This window comes from Symphalangus syndactylus, chromosome 4, assembly GCF_028878055.3.
Source record: "Symphalangus syndactylus isolate Jambi chromosome 4, NHGRI_mSymSyn1-v2.1_pri, whole genome shotgun sequence".
NCBI lineage: Eukaryota > Metazoa > Chordata > Mammalia > Primates > Hylobatidae > Symphalangus > Symphalangus syndactylus.
In genome coordinates this window covers 104,166,463-104,188,008 of record NC_072426.2, presented here as the reverse complement: position 1 = coordinate 104,188,008, position 21,546 = coordinate 104,166,463, and the positions used below count along the sequence as shown (strand labels likewise).

General features: G+C 38.7%; 1 long non-coding RNA gene across 1 annotated transcript; it reads right to left on the bottom strand.

Moving 5' to 3' along the window:
• Window positions 1-1,404: 1,404 nt before the first annotated feature.
• LOC129480310 (uncharacterized) lies at window positions 1,405-19,475 on the bottom strand. Its single transcript, XR_008656984.1, has 3 exons — window positions 19,278-19,475; window positions 3,125-3,395; window positions 1,405-1,511 (listed from the first exon to the last, which is right to left on the bottom strand). It is a non-coding gene; the product is annotated as an uncharacterized lncRNA (long non-coding RNA).
• Window positions 19,476-21,546: the final 2,071 nt, after the last annotated feature.

Genomic DNA, 21,546 nt, shown 5'->3' with positions numbered 1-21,546 from the left:
CAGACTCCCTAATGTGCATACTCAATCTAGAAATAAAACTGAACACTTTGCAAAATAACATGGAAGATAATTTGTGTTCTCAAAAAATTACCGAGATTCATTTTCTTCCCTAATGTGTCACTATTTCATGACTTCCCACATCTTTGAGATTTTTCTGGAGAAAGGTCCTACTGAAGTATATTTGAATCATAGGTAAAGCTTTTATTGTTTTCTTATTTTGAGCTTTTAAAACACTATATTTGAACTCTGTTTTTTGCCAAAACTAACAAAACATGTGGCCAAAACTAACAGAACATGTGGCTTGTTATCTAGACCAAGCAAAACTTCAAAGGCAACAAACTGAACAACAATAAAGTAATAATTATCTACCAAATTTTTAAGTTTCTATTAGTTGTTCTTCCTATTACAACTTCTGACATGTGCACTGGTTAACCATTGACTTTCATCAAAGGCAATTATAAACATCCATTCCACCATGACACTACAAAATCTGGGGAAGACGATAATAAAGCTTTCAGGTCACTCATGCTGTGCAGTGATTTACACTTTACTTTATAATTGCATTGGAGATTGGAATATTTGTGACTAAATCTAACCTGAGTCAAAAACTAATCAAAATACTGACTTTATATACAATATACTATTACTCGGTCATAGAAAAGAATACAATTATGTCTTTTACAGCAACAAAGATGGAACTGGAAGCCATTATCTTTAGTGAAATGACTGAGAAACAAAAAGTTTTAAAAATGTGTGTTCCCAACTAGAAGTGAGAATGGAACAATGGGTACATACAGACATACAGAGTGGAGTAATAGACATTGGAGACTCCAAAATGCGGGAGGGTGGGAGGGAGGGAGGCAAGGGATAATATCCTACCTATTGGGTACAATGCACACTATTCAGGTGATGGGTACACTAAAAGCCCAAATTTCACCACTATGCAATATATTCATGTATCGCAACTGGACTTGTGCCTCTAAATCCATAACATAAATAATTTTTGAAAAATAAAAAATTAAATTAAATTGTATAAATTTAAACTCATACATCAATTTCTAAGAACAAGTGAACCAACATTTCTGAAAATAAATAAAAATTATTATTGCTTTTACATGAAGAATATTTTAAAGAGGTATCAAAATATATAAAATGTGAATTATTATTATATCTGTTGGGTGTATACCAACGTAACCTTCAAAGCAGCAAACCCCAGTTTATCTGAAAGTTATGCCTTCTCATAAACTAGGGTTTCCTCAGATCAGAAATTTAGATTTTCCTACCATGTAACAGCATAATATATAAAACCTATGCAATTGAAAAGGAAATAAAGGATAAAACAATATGTATTTTAATAGATTATCTCTTTTACAATATGGATTATACATACCATCTAAGAGATGTGGGGTTTCTGCTTACTAAGGGCTACTCATATGTATATAGCATCTAGTCTTCTGCTTTCCCCAAAGCAAGTATCAATGAATATCTGAAGATTTGTATTCATATTATTTCTGCAAATCAAATAATCAAGTTCTACTTATTCATATTTCTCAAAAGAAATATGAAACTAATTTGGAACATACATTGTGTTTTTTCTGCATTATTCAAAAACAACTCAGAGTAAAATATTTATTTTTAATATATGAAAATTATTGCATGTTTACTTACGGACACTATGGGCTTTCCAAGTAGGTACCATGTCTTGCTCATCAAATAATTATCACAGTGCCTATCCCAATGCCTGACACAAAGTAGAGACTCAATAAATATTCCAAGAAAAAAAGTGAATTTCAGATATTAGTTTCCAGGATGGTAACTAGTTTTCCTATACACCAATTCTGATTCCTCAGTCTGGTATGGAGATTATATAAATACATATATATGAATTATAGTATAGTCATAAATAAATAATACCATCTTTTCCCTAGGGGAAAGCTCAAAATGATTTTGGTTAAACAAGGATTATGAGCCTTTTTAATTACTTGCAATTAAGAATCAGAACACACCCTTGTCTTATGGCTCTTTTAGAAAAATATTCCCTAAGAATTTCAGTACAGTCTAGGCTGTAATTGTAATTGACAATTACAATTGACAATTACGAGATAGTAATAAGAGTAAAGCTATTCCCTTTTTAAATTCAACAAAATTATAAATGGATTCTACTCCAAATTTCATACCGAAAATAATACAAGTTCAAAATAACTTTCTCCACTAATTTATTATATAGGCATTCTGTTATGATTCTAAATAAAAGATAACAAAGCATACAATGATCCCATCTTATTATAGATGTAAATGTAATTTTTCCTAATAAATATTATACTTGGCCAATAGTATTTCTGACCATGGCGGAGTGTGCTTTCCGTAGATAGCCACAACGATGCCTTCCAACTCATATAATCATCTCCCTGAACCTGGAAACATGGTGAAAGTGACTCCACAACTCTTCCTGAATTATATTAATGCCACACACATCTATTTTGTTTCTAAGGATGCTCCCACTTGGAATACAGTCACTGTGTTGCAAGCAAACTAAAATTAGCCCTCATGGAGAGTAGATGTTTCAGCTGACATCCCAGCAGAGGTTCCAGCTGACATTTAGCATCGACCCTTATTTATATGAGAAAAGTCATCCCTTTCCCCAGCCGTAGAATCACCTCTAGACTTCATGTCTTTCCAGCTGGAACCCATACTCTGTGGAAAACAACTAAGCTCATCCCTGTACTGAACAAGAAGGCCTTAAAATTCCCCTCAACTTGACTAATCTTAGACAGGTTTCTTCCTGACTACAGAGCCATGACCTTTCATTTTTAGAGCATTTACTAACGAAAACTTGCAATTATAAACTTTTTCTCTGCCTCTATGAGATGTAAAGCTTCTTCCCACTTCCCACCAGTTTTACAAGGAATGTCTTCAAAGTTTTAGGAACCATCCCTTTGAAATGTATATTCATTTAAGGAGATATTGTCCCTAATTTTGAATCTCTGTGGGAGGTTAGAAGTCTAACTTCAAGCAAAGATAGATGACCTAGTCACTTTGACCAATCTCTTTGTTAATGTCATCTGCTAATGTCTTCGCTTACATTTTTCCATTAGCTTATTCTAACATTTTAAAATTCTCCCACATTTTCTTTCAGTGAAGTTGAATATAATTGCTCTCCTTTACTGTAATAGTCTTGGTCCATATTGCAAGAGTCTTGAATGAAGTCTTCCTTACTTTTTTTTCTTTTTCTAGAAATGGGGTCTTGTTATGTTGCCCAGGCTGGCTTCAAACTCTGGCCTCAAATGATCTTCCTGCTTCAGCCTCTGGAGTAGCTGGGACTACAGTTTCCTTGCCATTTTTAACAAGTGACCAGAGCATTTTTTTCTTTTATAGTTCCTGGTTGAACTTTTAACCTACAGAATTCATGTACATTTTAAATGTTTTTATGTCATTAGGGTTATTATACAAAAACAGTAGTTAGAATACGGTTTACCCTGAAAAAGAAATTTTCATGTGCACCCGTGTGAAGAGACCACCAAACAGGCTTTGTGTGAGCAACATGGCTGTTTATTTCACCTGGGTGCAGGTGGGCTGAGTCCGAAAAGAGAGTCAGCAAAGGGTGGTGGATTATCATTAATTCTTATAGGTTTTGGGATAGGTGGTGAAGTTAAGAGCAATGTTTTGCAGGCAGGGGTGGATCTCACAAAGTACATTCTCAAGGGTGGGGAGAATTAAAAAGAACTTTCTTAAGGGTGGGGGAGATTACAAAGTACATCGATCAGTTAGAGTGGGGCAGGAACAAATCACAATGGTGGAATGTCATCAGTTAAGGTATTTTTACTTCTTTTGTGGATCTTCAGTTACTTCAGGCCATCTGGGTGTATACGTGCAAGTCACAGGGGATGCGATGGCTTGGCTTGGGCTCAGAGGCCTGATATTCCTGTCTTCTTACATTAATAAGAAAAATAAAACAAAATAGTGTTGAAGTGTTGGGGTGGTGAAAATTTTGGGGGGTGGTATGGAGAAAGAATGGACGATGTTTCTCAGAGCTGCTTCAAGCGGGATTGGGGCAGTGTGGGAACCTAGAGTGGGAGAGATTAAGCTGAAGGAAGATTTTGTGGTAAGGGGTGATATTGTGGGGTTGTTAGAAGAAATATTTGTCGTATAGAATGGTTGGTGGTAGCCTGGATACGGTTTTGTATGAATTGAAAAACTAAATGGAATAAGAGAAGGAGAAAAACAGGTATAAAAGGTCTAAGAATTGGAAGGACCTAGAACGTCTGATTAGAGGGTGCCTAAGGAGATTCAGCATAGTCCTGCCAGCAAAGATTATTTATTTACTTCAAGAGTTAATAGTGGCAGTTTGGGAATAGCACCAGGAGATATCAGCTGTGATGGCTTGGAGAAACAGTGTAAACCAGCAGTGTAAACAAGAGCAGGGCATGTATGAGTAGTTGAGAACAGTGAATAGGAGTATGACTAGACAGAAGACAGTAGGGATGACAAGTTTTTTGGGGGCACAGTCTAAGCTGGTCTGGTGTCTGGAATGAGACTGGGGCCTAATAAAAAGGAGCTCAAATGGGCTGTACCTTGCAGCATTCAAAGGACAGGCCTGAATTCTGAGAAGCGAAAGTAGTAAAAGTATTGTCCAGTCCTTTTTAAGTTGGTGGCTGAGCTTGGTGAGGTGTGTTTTTAAAAGACTTTTAGTCCGTTCTACTTTTCTTGAAGACTGAGGACCGTAAGGGATATAAATGTTTCACTGAATACTAAGAGCCTGAAAAACTGCTTGGCTGATTTGACTAATAAAGGCTGGTCTGTTATCAGACTGTATAGAGGTGGGAAGGCTAAACTGAGGAATTATGTCTGACAGAAGGGAAGAAATGACTGCAATGGCTTTCTCAGATCCCGTAGGAAAGGCCTCTATTTATCTAGAGAAAGTGTCTACTTAGACTAAGAGGTATTTTAGTTATCTGACTCGGGGCATGTTGAGTAAAGCTAATTTGCCAGTCCTGGGTGGGGGCAAATCTTCAAGCTTGATGTGTAGGGAAGGGAGGGGGCCTGAATAATCCCTGAGGAGTAGTAGAATAGCAGATGGAACACTGAGAAGTTATTTCCTTGAGGATAGATTTCCACGATGGAAAGGAAATGAGATGTTCTAAGAGGCGGGCTAGTGGCTTGTACTATAGCATAGCCTGCCTTTGCTGGTGTGTGGCGATTAGGCCTGGTGGAACTGCCATCAATAAATCAAGCGTGATCAGGGTGAGGAACAGGAAAGAAGGAAATATGGGGAAATGGGGTGAATATCAGGTGGATCAGAGAGATACAGTCATGGGGATCAGGTGTGGTATCAGGAATAATGTGGGAGGCTAGATCGAAGTCTGGGCCAGGAACAATGGTAATTGTGGGAGACTCGGCAAAGAGTGAGCACAGCTGAAGGAGCCAGGGAGCAGAAAGTATATGCACCAGGTATGAGGAAGAAAATAGATTTTGGAAGTTATGAGAAATGTAGAGAGTGAGTTGAGCATAGTTTGTGAGTTTTAGGGCCTCTAAAAGTATTAAAGCAGTGGCAGCCACTGCACACAGACATGAGGGTTAGGCTAAAACAGTAAGGTCAAGTTGTTTGGACAGAAAGGCTACAGGGTGCAGTCTTGGCTCTTGTATAAGAATTCTGACTGCACTTACCATGCCTGGGAAGAAAAGGAGTTGTTTTGTAAGGGATTGAAATTTGGGAGATTAATCAGACACGATCAGCAGGGAGAGCATGTGTGTTTTTATGAAGAATTATGCCGAGGTAGGTAACAGATGGGGAAGAAATTTGAGCTTTGGAGGGGGATACCCGATATCCTTTGGAGAATAAATGCTGAAGGAGCAGAAGTGTGTCTTGTTGAGAAGAGTCAAAGGTGGGGCTACAAAGAATAAGGTCATCAATATATTGAATAAGGTGAGAAGCAGAGGGGTGGAAAGAAAGTAAATCATGAGAAAGAGCTTGGCTGAAGTAATGAGGGCTGTCCCTGAAACCTTGCAGCAGTACAGCCCAGGTAAGCTGCTTGGACTTATGGGTGTCAGGGTTAGTCCAAGTGAAAGCGAAGAGAGGCTGGAATGAAGGGTGCAAAGGAATAGTAAAGAAAGCATGTTTGAGATCTAGAACAGAATAATGGGTAGTAGAGGGAGGTATTGAGGATAGGAGAGTATATGGGTTTGGCACCATGGGGGGGATAGGCAAAACAATTTGGTTGATAAGGCGCAAATCCTGAACTAATCTGTAAGACTTGTCTGGTTTTTGGACGGTAAAATGGGGGAATTGTAAGGAGAGTTTATAGGTTTTAGAAGCCCATGCTGTAGCAGGTGAGCAAGGATTAACAGGCTTTAATCCTTTTAAAGCATGCTGTGGGATGGGATATTGGCATTGAGCCGGGTAAGGGTGATTAGGTTTTAATGAGATGGTAAGGGGTGCATGATGGGTCGCCAAGGAGGGAGTAGAGGTATCTTATAGTTGTGGGTTAAGGTGGGGGAATACAAGAGGAGGACGCAAAGGAGGCTTTGGATTGGGAAGAAGGGTGGCAATGAGATGTATCTGTAGCCCAGGAATAGTCAGAGAAGCAGATAATTTAGTTAAAGTGTCTTGGCCTAATAAGGGAACTGGGCAGGTGGGGATAACTAAAAAGGAGTGCTTAAAAGAGTATTGTCTAAGTTGGCACCAGAGTTGGGGAGTTGTAAGAGGTTTAGAAGCCTGGCCGTCAATACCCACAGCAGTTATGCAGGCAAGGGAAACAGGCCCTTGAAAAGAAGGTAATGTGGAGGGGGTAGCCTCCGTATTGATTAAGAAAGGGACGGACTTACCCTCCACTGTGAATTACCCGAAGCTCGGCATCTGTGATGGTCTACGGGGCTTCCGAGGCAATCAGGCAGTGTCAGTCTTCAGCTGCTAAGCCGAGAAGATCTGGGAAGGAGTCAGCCTTGGGCCAGAGTTCCAGGGGCTCTGGAAGTGGCTACCAGGTAAGTTGAACAGTCTGATTTTCAGTGGGGTCCCACACAGATGGGACACGGCTTAGGAGGAATCCCGGGCTGCGGGCATTCCTTGGCCCAGTGGCCAGATTTCTGGCATGTGTAGCAAGCTCCTGGGGGAGGAGGTTCTGGAGGAATGGCTGGCTGCTGCGGTTCAGGTGTTTGGAAGTTCTTGTGTGCTGGAGATGTGGCTGGGGTTTGCCTCACAGTGGAGGCAAGGAATTGCAACTCAGAAATATGTTGCTACTTGGCTGCCTCTACTCTATTATTGTACACCTTGAAGGTGAGGTTAATTAAGTCGTTTTGTGGGGTTTGAGGGCTGGAATTTAATTTTTGGAGTTTTATTTAATGTCGGGAGCAAATTGGGTAATAAAATGTGTATTAAGACGGCTTTTGACATTTTATGGTCTAGGGCTGTAAAGCGTCTCAGGGTTGCTGCCAAACGAGCCATGAACTGGGCTGGATTTTTATATTTGATGAAAAAGAGCCTAAATGCTATCTGATTTGGGATAAAGAAAAAGGAGCATTAATCTTGACTATGCCTTTAGCTCCAGCTACCTTTTTAAGGGTAAATTGCTGGGCAGGTGGAGGAGGGCTAGTCATTGAAGGAAACTGTAAGCTGGACCAGGTGTGAAGAGGGGAGGTGATAAAAGGATTATAGGGTGGAGGAGCAGAGGCTGAGGAAGAATTGGGACCTAGCTCCACCTGGCGAGGAGGGGAGAGGTCAGAACAGTCTGTAGAAAAGGAAGATTAGAAAGACTCAGCGACCCTTGGGGTTGGGACTGAGGGGACAGGTGGGAGGGAAAGAAGGAAGATTTGGGATGAGTTACATTGGGAACAGAGACTAGAGAGGGACTGATGTGTAAAAGAATGCCTGGACGTCAGGCACCTCAGACCATTTGCCTATTTTACGACAAGAATTATTTAGATCTTGCAGGATGGAAAAATACAAAGTGCCATTTTCTGGCTATTTGGAACTACTGTCGAGTTTGTATTGGGGTCAAGCGGCATTGCAGAAGAAAATAAGGCATTTAGATTTTAGGTCAGGTGAGAGTTGAAGAGGTTTTAATTTCTTGAGAACACAGGCTAAGGGAGAAGAAGGAGGAATGGAGGGTGGAAGGTTGCCCATAGTGAAGGAGGCAAGCCCAGAGAAAAGAGAGAGTAGAGACATGGAGGGAAGGGGTTCAGGGGTTCTTACCCTCCAGGAAAACGGGAAAGGGGTTGGGGCACAGGTCGTAGGTGGATCTTTCTCAGGGAGCAAAGAGCAGGAGGTCGGGGATTGATCTCCCAAGGGAGGTCCCCCTATCCGAGTCACTGCATCAAATTTCATGCACGTCGTCCATGGAAGAGACCACCAAACAGGCTTTGTGTGAGCAACATGGCTGTTTATTTCACCTGAGTCCAGGTGGGCTGAGTCCAAAAACAGAGTCAGCGAAGGGAGATGGATTATCATTAGTTCTTATAGGTTTTGGGATAGGCGGTGAAGTTAAGAGCAATGTTTTGCAGGCAGGGATGGATCTCACAAAGTACATTCTCAAGGGTCGGGAGAATTACAAAGAACCTTCTTAAGGGTGGAGGAGATTACAAAGTACATTGATCAGTTAGGGTGGGGCAGGAACAAATCACAATGGTGGAATGTCATCATTTAAGGCTATTTTTACTTCTTTTGTGGATCTTCAGTTACTTCAGGCCCTCTGGGTGTATATGTGCAAGTCACAGGGGATGCGATGGCTTGGCTTGGGCGTAGAGGCCTGACAAAAATCATTGCAATGTATATTTGAAATTGTATATAAATTAAAAATATGAGAGAACTGTACTGTTTTAATGCAAGAAATTAGAAGAAAAAATGGGAAAATTAAGAATTTTAATTGATCCTTTTATCAAATATACCACAATTGTGTATATATACACATATATATATATATATGTGTATATATATATGTATTTTTTTTTTTTTTTTTTCCTGAGACCAGAGTCTCACTCTGTCTCCCAGGCTGGAGTGCAGTGGCACAATCTTAGCTCACTGCCAGCTCCGCCTCCTGGGTTCACGCCATTCTTCTGCCTCAGCCTCCCGAGTAGCTGGGACTACAGGTGCCTGCCATCATGCCTGGCTAAATTTTTTTTTTTTTTTTTTTTGATTTTTAGTAGAGATGGGGTTTCACTGTGTTAGTCAGGATGGTCTCCATCTCCTGACCTCGTGATCCTCCCGCCTCGGGCTTCCAAAGTGCTGGGATTACAGGCGGGAGCCACCGCGCCCAGCCCACAATTATATTTTTTATTAACCTTTGCCATAGAAACCTAGCACAATTCATGCTGGAATGGAGGGAATTGTTCACCTTCTCTTGACCAACAGTTGGACTGATGACTACTGTCAGACAATGCCCATGATCAAGGTTAGATTCACCATTCATCCTTTGTCACTACTATTAACCTCAAGTGTTAGTTAATCACTGCTATCTATTGGATTTTACCCTAATCATAATCTTCTTTTGTCAATTGGAAGTTTAAACCTTCTCCACTCTCCTCATATGTTTTTTTGTTCAACACTCTTTCACTCATCAGTGTAAACAGAAGCCATGAAACCAATTATAGTGTAGACTCACCTATTTTTATTACATTTCTTTTGTTTGTTTTAGTAAATGAGATACCACTCCTTCTGTCTGAGGCCAGTTCCTTCAACTACACCTTAAATTTCAACACCTTCCACATGCTCAGTAGGAACTTCACCATAGAGGCAGACAATACTGTCAAAATTTCTATAGACATTTTGTTAGTAAATATAACAAATTTTTTCACCTTCATGTTGCTTTACTTCTCAGCAGCATTTGAGAGTGTGTATCTGCAAACCCAAAGCTCAGGCAACAAAAGCAAAGATAAACAAGTGGGACTACATAAAACTGAAAAGCTCCTGCACACATACATACACAAAACAAAAACAAAACCAAATCAACAGAATGAAGAGTGGACAGAATCTAAGGATTGGGAAAAAGAGAATTGCAAACCATATATTTGATCAGGTGTTAACATCCAAAATATATAAGGAATTCACACAACTCCATAGAAAAAAGAGCACAAATAACCTAATTAAGAAATGAGGAAAGAACCTGAATAGACATTTTTCCAAAGAAGACATACAAATGGCCAACAGATATATAAGATGGTGCTCAACATCACTAATTAGCAGTGGAATGCAAATCAAAACCACAGTGTGTTATCACCTCACACCTGTTAAGATGACAATTATGAAAAAGACAAGAGATCATCATCGTTGGTGAAGCTGTGGAGTAAAGGGAACCCTTGTACATTCTTGATGATAATATAAATTGGTACAGCAATTCTGGAAAACATTATGGAGGTTCCTCCAACAATTAAAAATAGAACTACTTTATGATTCAACAATCCTTCTGCTAGATACAAAAGAAATACAAATAGCACCTAGTAAAACAAGCTTTACTCCCATGTTCATTGCAGCACTACTCATAATGTTCAAGATATGAAAACAACCTAAGTGTCCATTGACAGATAAATGGATTAAAAAATAATATATTAATATGAATGATATATATGTATCATATATATCTCCTTAAAAATGAAGGAGATACTGCCATTTGTGACAACATTTATGTTGTCACAACATTCATATTGGTAACCCAAAGGACATTAGGCTAAGAGAAATAAGCCAGACACAGAAAGAAAAATATTGCATGATTTCACTTACACATAGCAAACAGAGAATAGAACAGTGATTACTGGGGAAATTAGGGGAAATAAATAGAATGAAGTGAAGTGGGTTAAAGGTTATGAACTTGCAGCTATATAGAATGAATAGGTCTAGAGCTCTAATGTAGATCATGAGGGTTATGGTTAACAATATTGTATTGAATACTGAAAATTTACTAAGAGAGTAGATTTTTAGGCACTCTTGTTTAAGGGGAAATAAGTAATTATAAAAGGTGATGGATAGAATAATTTGCTTGAATGTAGTTATCATTTCACTATATGTATTATTTCATTTTCAGGCTGCTAATAAAGATACACCTGAGACTGGGTAATTTATCAGGGAAAGAGGTTAAATGGACTCAGTTCCACATGGCTTGGGAATCCTCACGGAATTCCCATCATGGCGGAAAAGATGAAGGAAGAGCATAGGGACATCTTAAACGGCAGCAGGCAAGAGAAGGTGTGCAGGGGAACTCTCCTTTATAAAACCATTAGATCTTGTGAGACTTTTTTTTTTTTTTGAGGCAGAGTCTCGCTCTGTCCCCAGGCTGGAGTGCAGTGGCGCGGTCTCGGCTCACTGCAAGCTCTGCTTCCAGGGTTCACGCCATTCTCCTTCCTCAGCCTCCCAAGTAGCTGGGACTACAGGCGCCCACCACCATACCCGGCTAATTTTTTTTGTATTTTTAGTAGAGACAGGGTTTCACCATGTTAGCCAGGATGGTCTCGATCTCCTGACCTCATGATCTGCCTGCCTCAGCCTCCCAAAGTGCTGGGATTACAGGCATGAGTCACCACACCCAGCCGAGACTTATTCACTATCACCAGAATGGCATGGGAAAAACCTGCCCAATCATTCAATTAGCTCCCACTTGGCTGCTAATAAAAACATACTCAAGACTAGGTAGTTTATAAAGGAAAGAGGTTTAATGTACTCACAGTTCCACATGGCTGGGGAAGCCTCACAATCATGGCAGAAGATGAAGAAAGAGCAAAGGGACATCTTACATGGTGGCAGGCAACAAAGAGAGTGTGCAGGGGAACTCCCCTTTATAAAACCATCAGGTCTCATAAGACTTACTCAATTTGATGACAATAGCACAGGAAAAACCTGCCCCCATGATTCAGTCACCTCCCACCACAGTTACCCTCCCACAACACTTAGGGATTATTACAATTCAAGGTGCGATGTGAGTGGGAGCACAGAGCCAAACCACATTATTCCACCCTTGGTCCTTCCCAAATCTCATGTCCTCACATTTCAAAACCAACATGCCTTTCCAATAGTCCCCCAAAATCTTAACTGATTCCAGCATTAACCCAAAAGTCCAGAGTGCAAAGTCCCATCTGAAACAAGGCAAGTCCTTCTGGCTATGAGCTTGTAAATCAAAAGCAATGGGAGTATAGGTATTGGGTAAATACACCCATTCCAAATGGCAGAAATTGGCCAAAATGAAGGGGCTACAAGCCCCAAGCAAGTCCGAAATCCAGCAAGGCACTCAAATCTTAAAGCTCCAAAATGATCTCCTTTGGACTGCATGACTCACATCCAGGTCACGCTGATGCCAGAGGTAGGTTCCCATGGTCTTGGCCAGCCATGCTTTTGTGACTTTGCAGTGTACAACCCCCTTCCTGGCTGTTTTTGTAGGCTGGTGTTGAGTGTCTGCAGCTTTTGCAGGTACAGAGTGCAAGCTGTCACTGGAGCTACCATTCTGGGGTCTGGAGGATGGTGACCCTCTTCTCACAGCTCCATTAGGCAGTGACCAGTGGGACTCTGTGTAGGGAGTCCCCCCCACATTTTCCTTTGTCACTGCCCTAGCAGAGGTTCTCCATGAGGGCCCCACCCCTGCAGCTAACTTCTGACTAAACTTCCAGGCATTTCCATACATGCTCTGAAATCTAGGTGGAGGTTCCCAAACCTCAATACTTGACTTCTGTGTACCTGCAGGCTCAATACACATGAAAGCTGTCAAGGCTTGGTGCTTGCACCCTTGAAGCCATGGCCTGAGCTATACCTTGGCCCCTTTTAGCCATGGCTGGAGCAGCTGAGATGCAGGGCACCAAATCCCTAGGCAGTATGAGGCGGGGGGGGGGGGGGGCGGGGGGGCCTGGGCCTGGCCAAGGAAACAATGTTTTCACCCTTGGCCTCATGGCCTGTGATGGGAGGGGCTGCCCTGAAGATCTCTGGAGACATTTTCCCCATTGTCTTGGTGATTAACATTTGGCTCCTTGGTACTTATGCAAATTTCTGCAGCAGGCTTCAATTTCTCTCCAGAAAATGGATTTTTCTTTTCTATAGTATTGTCAGCCTGCAAATCTTGCAAGCTTTCATGCTTTGCTTCCTTTTGAATGCTTTGCTGCTTAGAAATTTCTTCCCCCAAATGCCCTAAATCATCTCTTTCAAGTTCAAAGTTCCACAGATCTCTAGGGCAGGGGAAAAATGCAGCCAGTCTCTTTGCATAGCAAGAGTGACCTTTACTCCAGTTCCCAACAAGTTCCTCATCTCCATTGGAGACTACCTCAACCTGGACTTTATTGTCCATACCACTATCTGCATTTTGGTCAAAGCCATTAGACAAGTCTCTAGGAAGTTCCAAACTTTCCCACATCTTCCTGTATTCTGAGCCCTCAAGGTCTCTAGGAAGTTTGAAACTTTCCTGCATTTTTCTGTCTCCCTCTGAGCCCTTCAAACTGTTCCAACTTCTGCCTGTCATCCAGTTCCAAAGTCACTTCCACATTTTAGGGTATTTTTGCAGCAGCACTCCACTCCTGGTACCAAAATCTATGCTATTCAGTGTTCTCTAGAGGTACAGAACTGATAGGATAAATGTATGTATAAAAGGGAGTTTACTACAGAGTATTGACTCATGCAATCACAAGATCATGTCCTGCAGTAGGTGGTCTGCAAGCTGAGAAGAAATGAAGCCAGTCTGAGTCCCCAAATCTCAAAGGTAGCGAAGTCAACAGTGCAGTTTTCAGTCTGTGGTCAATGGCCCGAGAGCCTCTGGCAAACCACTGGTGTAGGGCCAAGAGTCCAAAAGCTGAAGAACTTAGAGTCTGATGTTCAAGGGCAGGAAGCATCCAACATGGGAGAAAGATGGAGGCCAGAAGACTCAGCCAATCTAGTTCTTCCACATTCCTCTGCTTGCTTTTATCCTAGCCACACTGGCAGCTTGTTAGATGGTACCCTCTCAGATTGAGGGTGGATCTGCCGCTGCTAGTCCACTGACTCAAATGTTAATCTCCTTTGCCGGCATCCTCACAGACACATCCAGGAATAATACTTTGCATGCTTCAGTCCAATCAAGTTGACACTCAATATTAACCATAACACTATATAGGTGTATATACCAAATTGTTGTACACCTAAAATGTATGTAAAAAGATTTTTTAAAAATTGAAAATAAAGACACATATGAAAAAAGAAAGCACATATCTGAAAAAAACTGCCATGAATTTCTTGTATCACTCCAATTTCTTAGGCTTTATATTTTTGATTAGTTTCATTCACTCCAGCATTAGTAATTCTCCACTATGTTTACTCTATGTATCCCCATAGCTTCAGTTACCAATTATATACTTCCATCTCACAAAACTGTATGTTCATTGAAGATTTGATTTCAAAATTTCAAAAGTATATAATCAATTGTCTCCTGAATATGTACACTTTAATGTCTTATAGGCAAATGAAAGCAGAAGAGAAGTTTTTAGCACAAGTAAAAGGATTAGAAAATAGAGAAAAAGAAGGAAGAGCATTTAAAAGGATATACATGGTGTGTGACATAGAAGGTTCCCAAATGAGAATGAACTGCAGTGCCAGAACAATAATGTAAATAGAATAAGTACAATGCATATTAAGTCCAGTGAGGGAACAAATTGAAATGGAGGAAAATAAGTATGGAGGTCAAGTTCCTGAGATTATTAGGCAAGGAGGTTGACCCAGGATGTTTGTAGTACTATTTAAAACTGAACAAGGCTAAGAGATATGATAGAGACCTATTTCCTCTGGAGTAGAAAAGGTAATAAGAAATTGTTTTACGCAATATTATTTATTGTATAGCATTTATTAAATGCTGGATGCTATATTGAAAACTTTGAGTATATTAACTCATTTATCCTAGCAAAAGTGTTATTAAGTAGAAAATCTTTTTATCGCAGTCTTTCAGATGAAGGGTGTATTAAGAGTTGTATATCTTGCCCAAGTTCAAGAAGATAAATAAGAAGTAAAGCTAAGATATATTCCCAGCTATACTGACTTGAGTTCATGCTTTATGGCATTTGTCACAGTTTTAAAGCTGAAAAAACAACAACAACAACAAAAAACTTCTTTCTTTGAACAAACTTTAGTCAGGTTTCCCTGAGCCCTTCTCCTGACTTGGCCTTAACCATAGCTCCCATCCTTGCATGCATGGCCCAGTTGTAGCAAAAATCCTGCTAAGTCAGCTTAACAAAAATTCCCCACCCTTGATATCTAATCACTCTTTATATATAAGCAAATTCATCATCACCTGACTTTGATTCCTTATCCCCCAACCTATCTTCAGCAAGAATTCTGTTAAGTATTCTTAGAAAGAATTCCCCCACCCTGATGTTTCCTCTGGGTAATTTTTCTATTGATCCTTCTAATTCTGCTGGCTGACTATATATTTCCACTGTCCTTGCTATACTCAGAGTTGAGGGTGATTTCACTACTCAATTGCAATAGATTTGATGTCTATCGCAATAGTGCTAAATAGCCTTCCTCCTCAACAAACTATGCCCTGAAGGAACATACCTCAAAATAATAAGAGCCATCTATGACAAACCCACAGCAAACATCATACCAAACAGAAAAAAAGCTGGAAGGATTTCCCTTAAGAACTGGAAGAAGATGAGGATGCCAACTCTCAAGATTCCTATTCAACATAAAACTGCAAGTCTTAGCCAGAGTAATCAGACAAGAGAAAGAAATAAAAGGCATTACATGGGGAAAGAGGAAGTCAAATCATCTCACTTCACTAAGGATATGATTCTGTACCTTAGAAAACTCTAAAGACTCTGACAGAAGTCTTTTACAACTAATAAACTACTTAGTAAAGTTTCAGAATACAAAATCAAGGTACAAAAATCAGTAGCATTTCTATACACCAGTAGCTTTCACGCTTACAGGCAAATCATGAATGCAGTCACATTTAAAATAGCTACAAAAAAAACCTAGAAATATATCTAACCAAAGAGGTGAAAACTCTACAAGAATTTGTAGAGATGGAAAAACATTCCATGCTTGTGGATCATTAAAATGACCATTTGTCCCACAGCAATCTAGAGATTGAATGCTATTCCTATGAAAGTACTAATGTCACTTATCGCAGAAATAGAAAAAACTATTCTAAAATTCATATATAACCAAAAAAAGCTCAAATAGCCAAAGCAGTCTTAAGCAAAAAGAACAAGCCAGAGGCATCACATTCCTCTATTTCAAACTATACTACAAGCTGCAGTAACCAAAACAGCATGCTACTAGTACAAAAACAGGCATGTAGACCAATGGAACCAAATAGAAAGTCCATAGATAAGACTACACACCTATAACTATCTCCAAAGTCAACACAAATAAGAAATGGGGAAATGACTCCCTGTTCAGTAAATGGTGCTGGGACAAATGGCTAGCCATATGCAGATGAATGAAACTAGACACATGCCCTTCACCATAAACAAAAAGTAACTCAAGATGGATTAAATATTTAAGTGTAAGACTTCAAAATATAAAAATCCTAGAAGAAAAACTAGGAAATACCCTTCTCGTCATCAGCCTTGGAAAAGAATTTATGGCTAAGTCTTCAAAAGCAATTGCAAGAAAAAAATTGAGAAGTGGGACCTAATTGAACTAAAAAGCTTTTGCACAGCTACAAAAACTATCAATGAAGTATATCAACAACCTATAGAATGGGAGAATATATTCATAAACTATGCATCTGAAAGAGGTCTAATGCACAGAGTCTATAAGGAACTTGAATCAAGAAGTGTAAAATAACCCCATTTTAAAAATGGGCAAAAAACATGAAAAGACACTTCTCAAAAGAGGATGTACTTGTAGCCAACCCAGATAGGAAAAAGTACTCATCATCATCAGCAGTCATCAAAGAAATGCAAATCAAAACCACAAGATACCAATTCTTACCAGTCAGAAGGGATATTAATAAATGATCAAAAAATAATATGCCAACAAAGCTGTGGAGAAAGGGGATGCTTATACAATGTTCGTGGAAATGTAAATTAGTCCAGCCACTGTGGAAAGTAATTTGGACATTTCTCAAAGAACTTAACACAGAACTACAATTTGATCAAGCAATCCCATTACTGGTTATATGTCCAAAAGAAAACCACTCATTCTACCAAAAAGACACACGCACTCACACATTAATTACAGTACTATTCACAATAACAAAGACATGGAGTCAACCTAGGTGCTCATCAATTGCTAACTGGATACAGAAAATGTGGTACATATACACCATGGAAAACTATGCAGCCATAGGAAATAATGATATTATGTCCTTTACAGTTACATGAATGCAGATGGAGGCTGTTAGCCTAAGTGACTTAACACAGGAACAGAAAAGCAAATACAGCGTGTTCTCACTTATAAGTGGAAGCTAAACATTGAGTACACATAGACATAAACATGGGAGCAGTAGACACTGGGGACTGCTGGAAGGGGGAGGGAGGAAAGGGATGAGGGGCTTTCTACTGGGTTCTGTGATCATTGCCTGTATGATGGGATCATCCATACCCCAAACCTAACCATCATACAGTGCTCCCATTTGACAGACTTGCACATATACTCCCCTGAATCTAAAATACAAGCTGAAGTTATCTTTTAAAAGAAATAAATAGGTGAACATACTAATAACTTTAAAGCGGTTCATATACATTGGCAAATTTTGATGTGTTTCACCAGAGAGAACATAAATGTTTAACATTAAAGATATGTTTGTGGGAATCATGTATTATCTACAAGATGGACTATTATAAGGCATCTTTAAGTTCTTAATATATGAAAAATGTCTATGATATTACATTATTTTTAAAAAGGACATAAATAGATCAAAATGTCAGTGGTGACCATGTAATGGTAATTGAATAATGGGTGATTTCTACTTTTATATGTTTTACATGTACATATATTTTTGCAGTGAGCATGTTTAACTTTCAAAATATGAAATATAATGATGAATTTTTTTGTTTATTTTATTTTTCTTTTTTTTATTATTATACTTTAGGTTTTAGGGTATATGTGCACAATGTGCAGGTTTGTTACATATGTATCCATGTGCCATGTTGGTTTGCTGCACCCATTAACTCGTCATTTAGCATTAGGTATATCTCCTAATGCTATCCCTCCCCCTTCCCCCTAGCCTGCAATAGTCCCAGGAGCGTGATGTTCCCCTTCCTGTGTCCATGAGTTCTCATTGTTCAATTCCCACCTATGAGTGAGAACATGCGGTGTTTGGTTTTTTGTCCTTGCAATAGTTTACTGAGAATGATGTTTTCCAGTTTCATCCATGTCCCTACAAAGGACATGAACTCATCATTTTTTATGGCTGCATAGTATTCCATGGTGTATATGTGCCACATTTTCTTAATCCAGTCTATCGTTGTTGGACATTTGGGTTGGTTCCAAGTCTTTGCTATTGTGAATAGTGCCGCAACAAACATACGTGTGCATGTGTCTTTATAGCAGCATGATTTATAGTCCTTCGGGTATATACCCAGTAATGGGATAGCTGGGTCAAATGGTATTTCTAGTTCTAGATCCCTGAAGAATCGCCACACTGACTTCCACAATGGTTGAACTGGTTTACAGTCCCACCAACAGTGTAGAAGTGTTCCTATTTCTCCACATCCTCTCCAGCACTTGTTATTTCCTGACTTTTTAATGATCGTCATTCTAACTGGTGTGAGATGGTATCTCATTGTGGTTTTGATTTGCATTTCTCTGATGGCCAGTGATGATGAGAATTTTTGCATGTGTTTTTTGGCTGCATAAATGTCTTCTTTTGAGAAGTGTCTGTTCATGTCCTTCACCCACTTTTTGATGGGGTTGTTTTTTTCTTGTAAATTTGTTTGAGTTCATTGTAGATTCTGGATATTAGCCCTTTGTCAGATGAGTAGGTTGCAAAAATTTTCTCCCATTCTGTAGGTTGCCTGTTCACTCTGATGGTAGTTTCTTTTGCCGTGCAGAAGCTCTTTAGTTTAATTAGATCCCATTTGTCAATTTTGGCTTTTGTTGCCATTGCTTTTGGTGTTTTAGACTGATGAATGTTTTTTAAAGTTAAGAAATAATAATGAAGTCTTCCTTACTCTTTTAATAAGTATCAGAATAAATTTTCTTTAACAGTTATGAAGTCATGATTTGAATAGGATCAGATTAATCATTGGACCTCTGGACATCTTGGCCTGGACCCCAAATGTTCATTGGTGAAATCTTTGTCTTCGCTCCTGACTGATTGATAAAGGATTTATTGGTGATCTGACTCCTGAGCCAGTGCTCCAAATGATAGTCCATTGAAGTATAGTTAGGGTATACTTACTTTGATTCTTACGGTTGCTGAACCCCCACTGCCTATATGCTCTACCAATTCTGCTGGCTTCTTCTCTGTTGGAATGATTATATTAAGGATAATATATCCTAGCCTGTTCAGTCTGCTTTAACTAAATACTAAACATTGATTATATTGTAAACCAAGGAAATGTATTTCTCACACTTCTGGAGATTGGAAAGTCCAAAATCAAGTTACTAGAACATTCAATGTCTGGTTAGGGACCATTCCTCACAGATAGTACTTTTGAGCTGTATTCTCACATGAAAGAAGTGGCAAAAAAGCTACCTCATGCCTCTTTTATAAGCACCTATCCCATTCAGGAGGGCACCACACTCATGATCTATTGACCTCCCCCAAGTTCTGTCTCTTAATATCATCACCTTGGTGATTAGAATATCCACATACAAATTTGGGTGGAACAAATACATTCAGGCTATAGCAATTTTGAACTTCAGTGGCTCCCCGGCTCTTCTAAAACTTCTCTCTTCTCATAGCTCTCACTCCTCCTTCCTCGTTTACCACCTTCAATTTTCCATTTGGTTTCCTTGAATCCTTGGATAGGTTGATCTTCAAACTCCTATGTCTTCAATCCCTCTGTTCACCCCTGCCAGACTTTTCCCTTTCACTCCTGCCTTTCAACTCCATATAGTTACTGATCTCCCACTGGGAACTCTCAAAGGACTCAGGGGCTCTAAAAACAACTCCATAACAGGGTAAAAGAAAACCTTAAAGGGCTCCTCCACAAATATTGGCAAAATGCATTAGTCCTCATATTGAACAGGTAACCTAAACTTGTTCCATGTCAGAAACACTGTTCATATAAAAATATAAAATGTAGCAAAGATAAGAGACAACTGTTTTATATAAACCAGTAGGTTTGTATTATTTTGTTTACCTGACTCATGGCAAAGATTTTAGAATGGAAGCTATAAGGTCCTTGTTTTCATGTATTTGATATTTATGTATATAAAGGTGAATTTTTCTACTTCCGTATAGTATTACCAAATTAACTTGTAAAATCCTATACAGAAGCACTATTGAAATTGCTTTAGTGATAAGTATGTCTTTATATAAATTAAATATTGAGAAAATTTCCAGAAATATAGAAACTAACCCAAATGCTTTCTAAGTTCATGTGAATTGGGTAAATATCTATGAGATGTTTAAGATTATAAAAAATTATACAGTCAAGAAGAAATGTGCAAATTAAGATGCAGCTAAAAATGAATTACTTTACACAAATTAAGTGCAGTGATAAGACAGAAAACCCAGGAATTCAACTTTTTTAGGTTTGTTTTGCTTTTGTAACACTTGCTTAACATGAAAGTGCTGTAAAAATAGTTAACAGGAAATAACTTGGGATGATGGCTTGTTTTGTTAAATAACTTGGGATGATGGCCAGTCAGAAAACAGTCTCCAATATACTTTTGGTAACTTACAATTTTATAGTTATGCTAACTTAAATTAAATAATAGATTTTCATTAAATATTTAAATCATTTCTAAGTAAGATGAACTACTGATTACAAAGAATGTGTTTTATTTTGTATACTTCTGAGTTCATATTTTTAAATAGTACAGAGAGGCTGAATATATTTGAGTATGTTAATTAATAGGTTCTTTTTGCCATAGTGAAAAGTTGCACTATGAAAACACATATAACTATCAAAATTGTTAGATGTTATATTCATTAAATTTCCTAGCTAGCCTGCTGTAGAATTCTAATATATAACAGACAATTCACAATTGCCTCCTTCTTAGTTTTCTCTATAGAAGAAAGTTTACTAATGATTAAAAATTGTCATTAATATATGTAAATGAAACTACTAAAAGTAATAAGGATGTAAGATAAACCATTTTGCATGTAAAGTATAAGGATTTGGTTAGGAAAAGTGAGTAATTTTGTCCTAAGGTAAAATGACTGATTTCTCCAGAAAAGAAAGAGGAAAATAAAGGAAAAATAAATAAATAAAAGTTTTTAAAGGTTTGTGAAAAAGGTATCTTGGAATAGTTATCTTATCTTGTGTGTCCAAAGATGGCCTGCATTGAATGAATATATTTATATTTTTTAAATCAACTTTAATGTAAAAATACACACATATAAAACTAGAGTTTGGTTTTCTTTTGGTTACAATTATGAATTTTTCTTGCGTTATTGGTTTGCTCTTAAGAGCTTATAAAAAGCTTCCTTTACCTTTTAAGTAACCTGCCTAAAAAAGAAAAAAAGATTATGTGTCTTATCAGAATGATTTCCTACG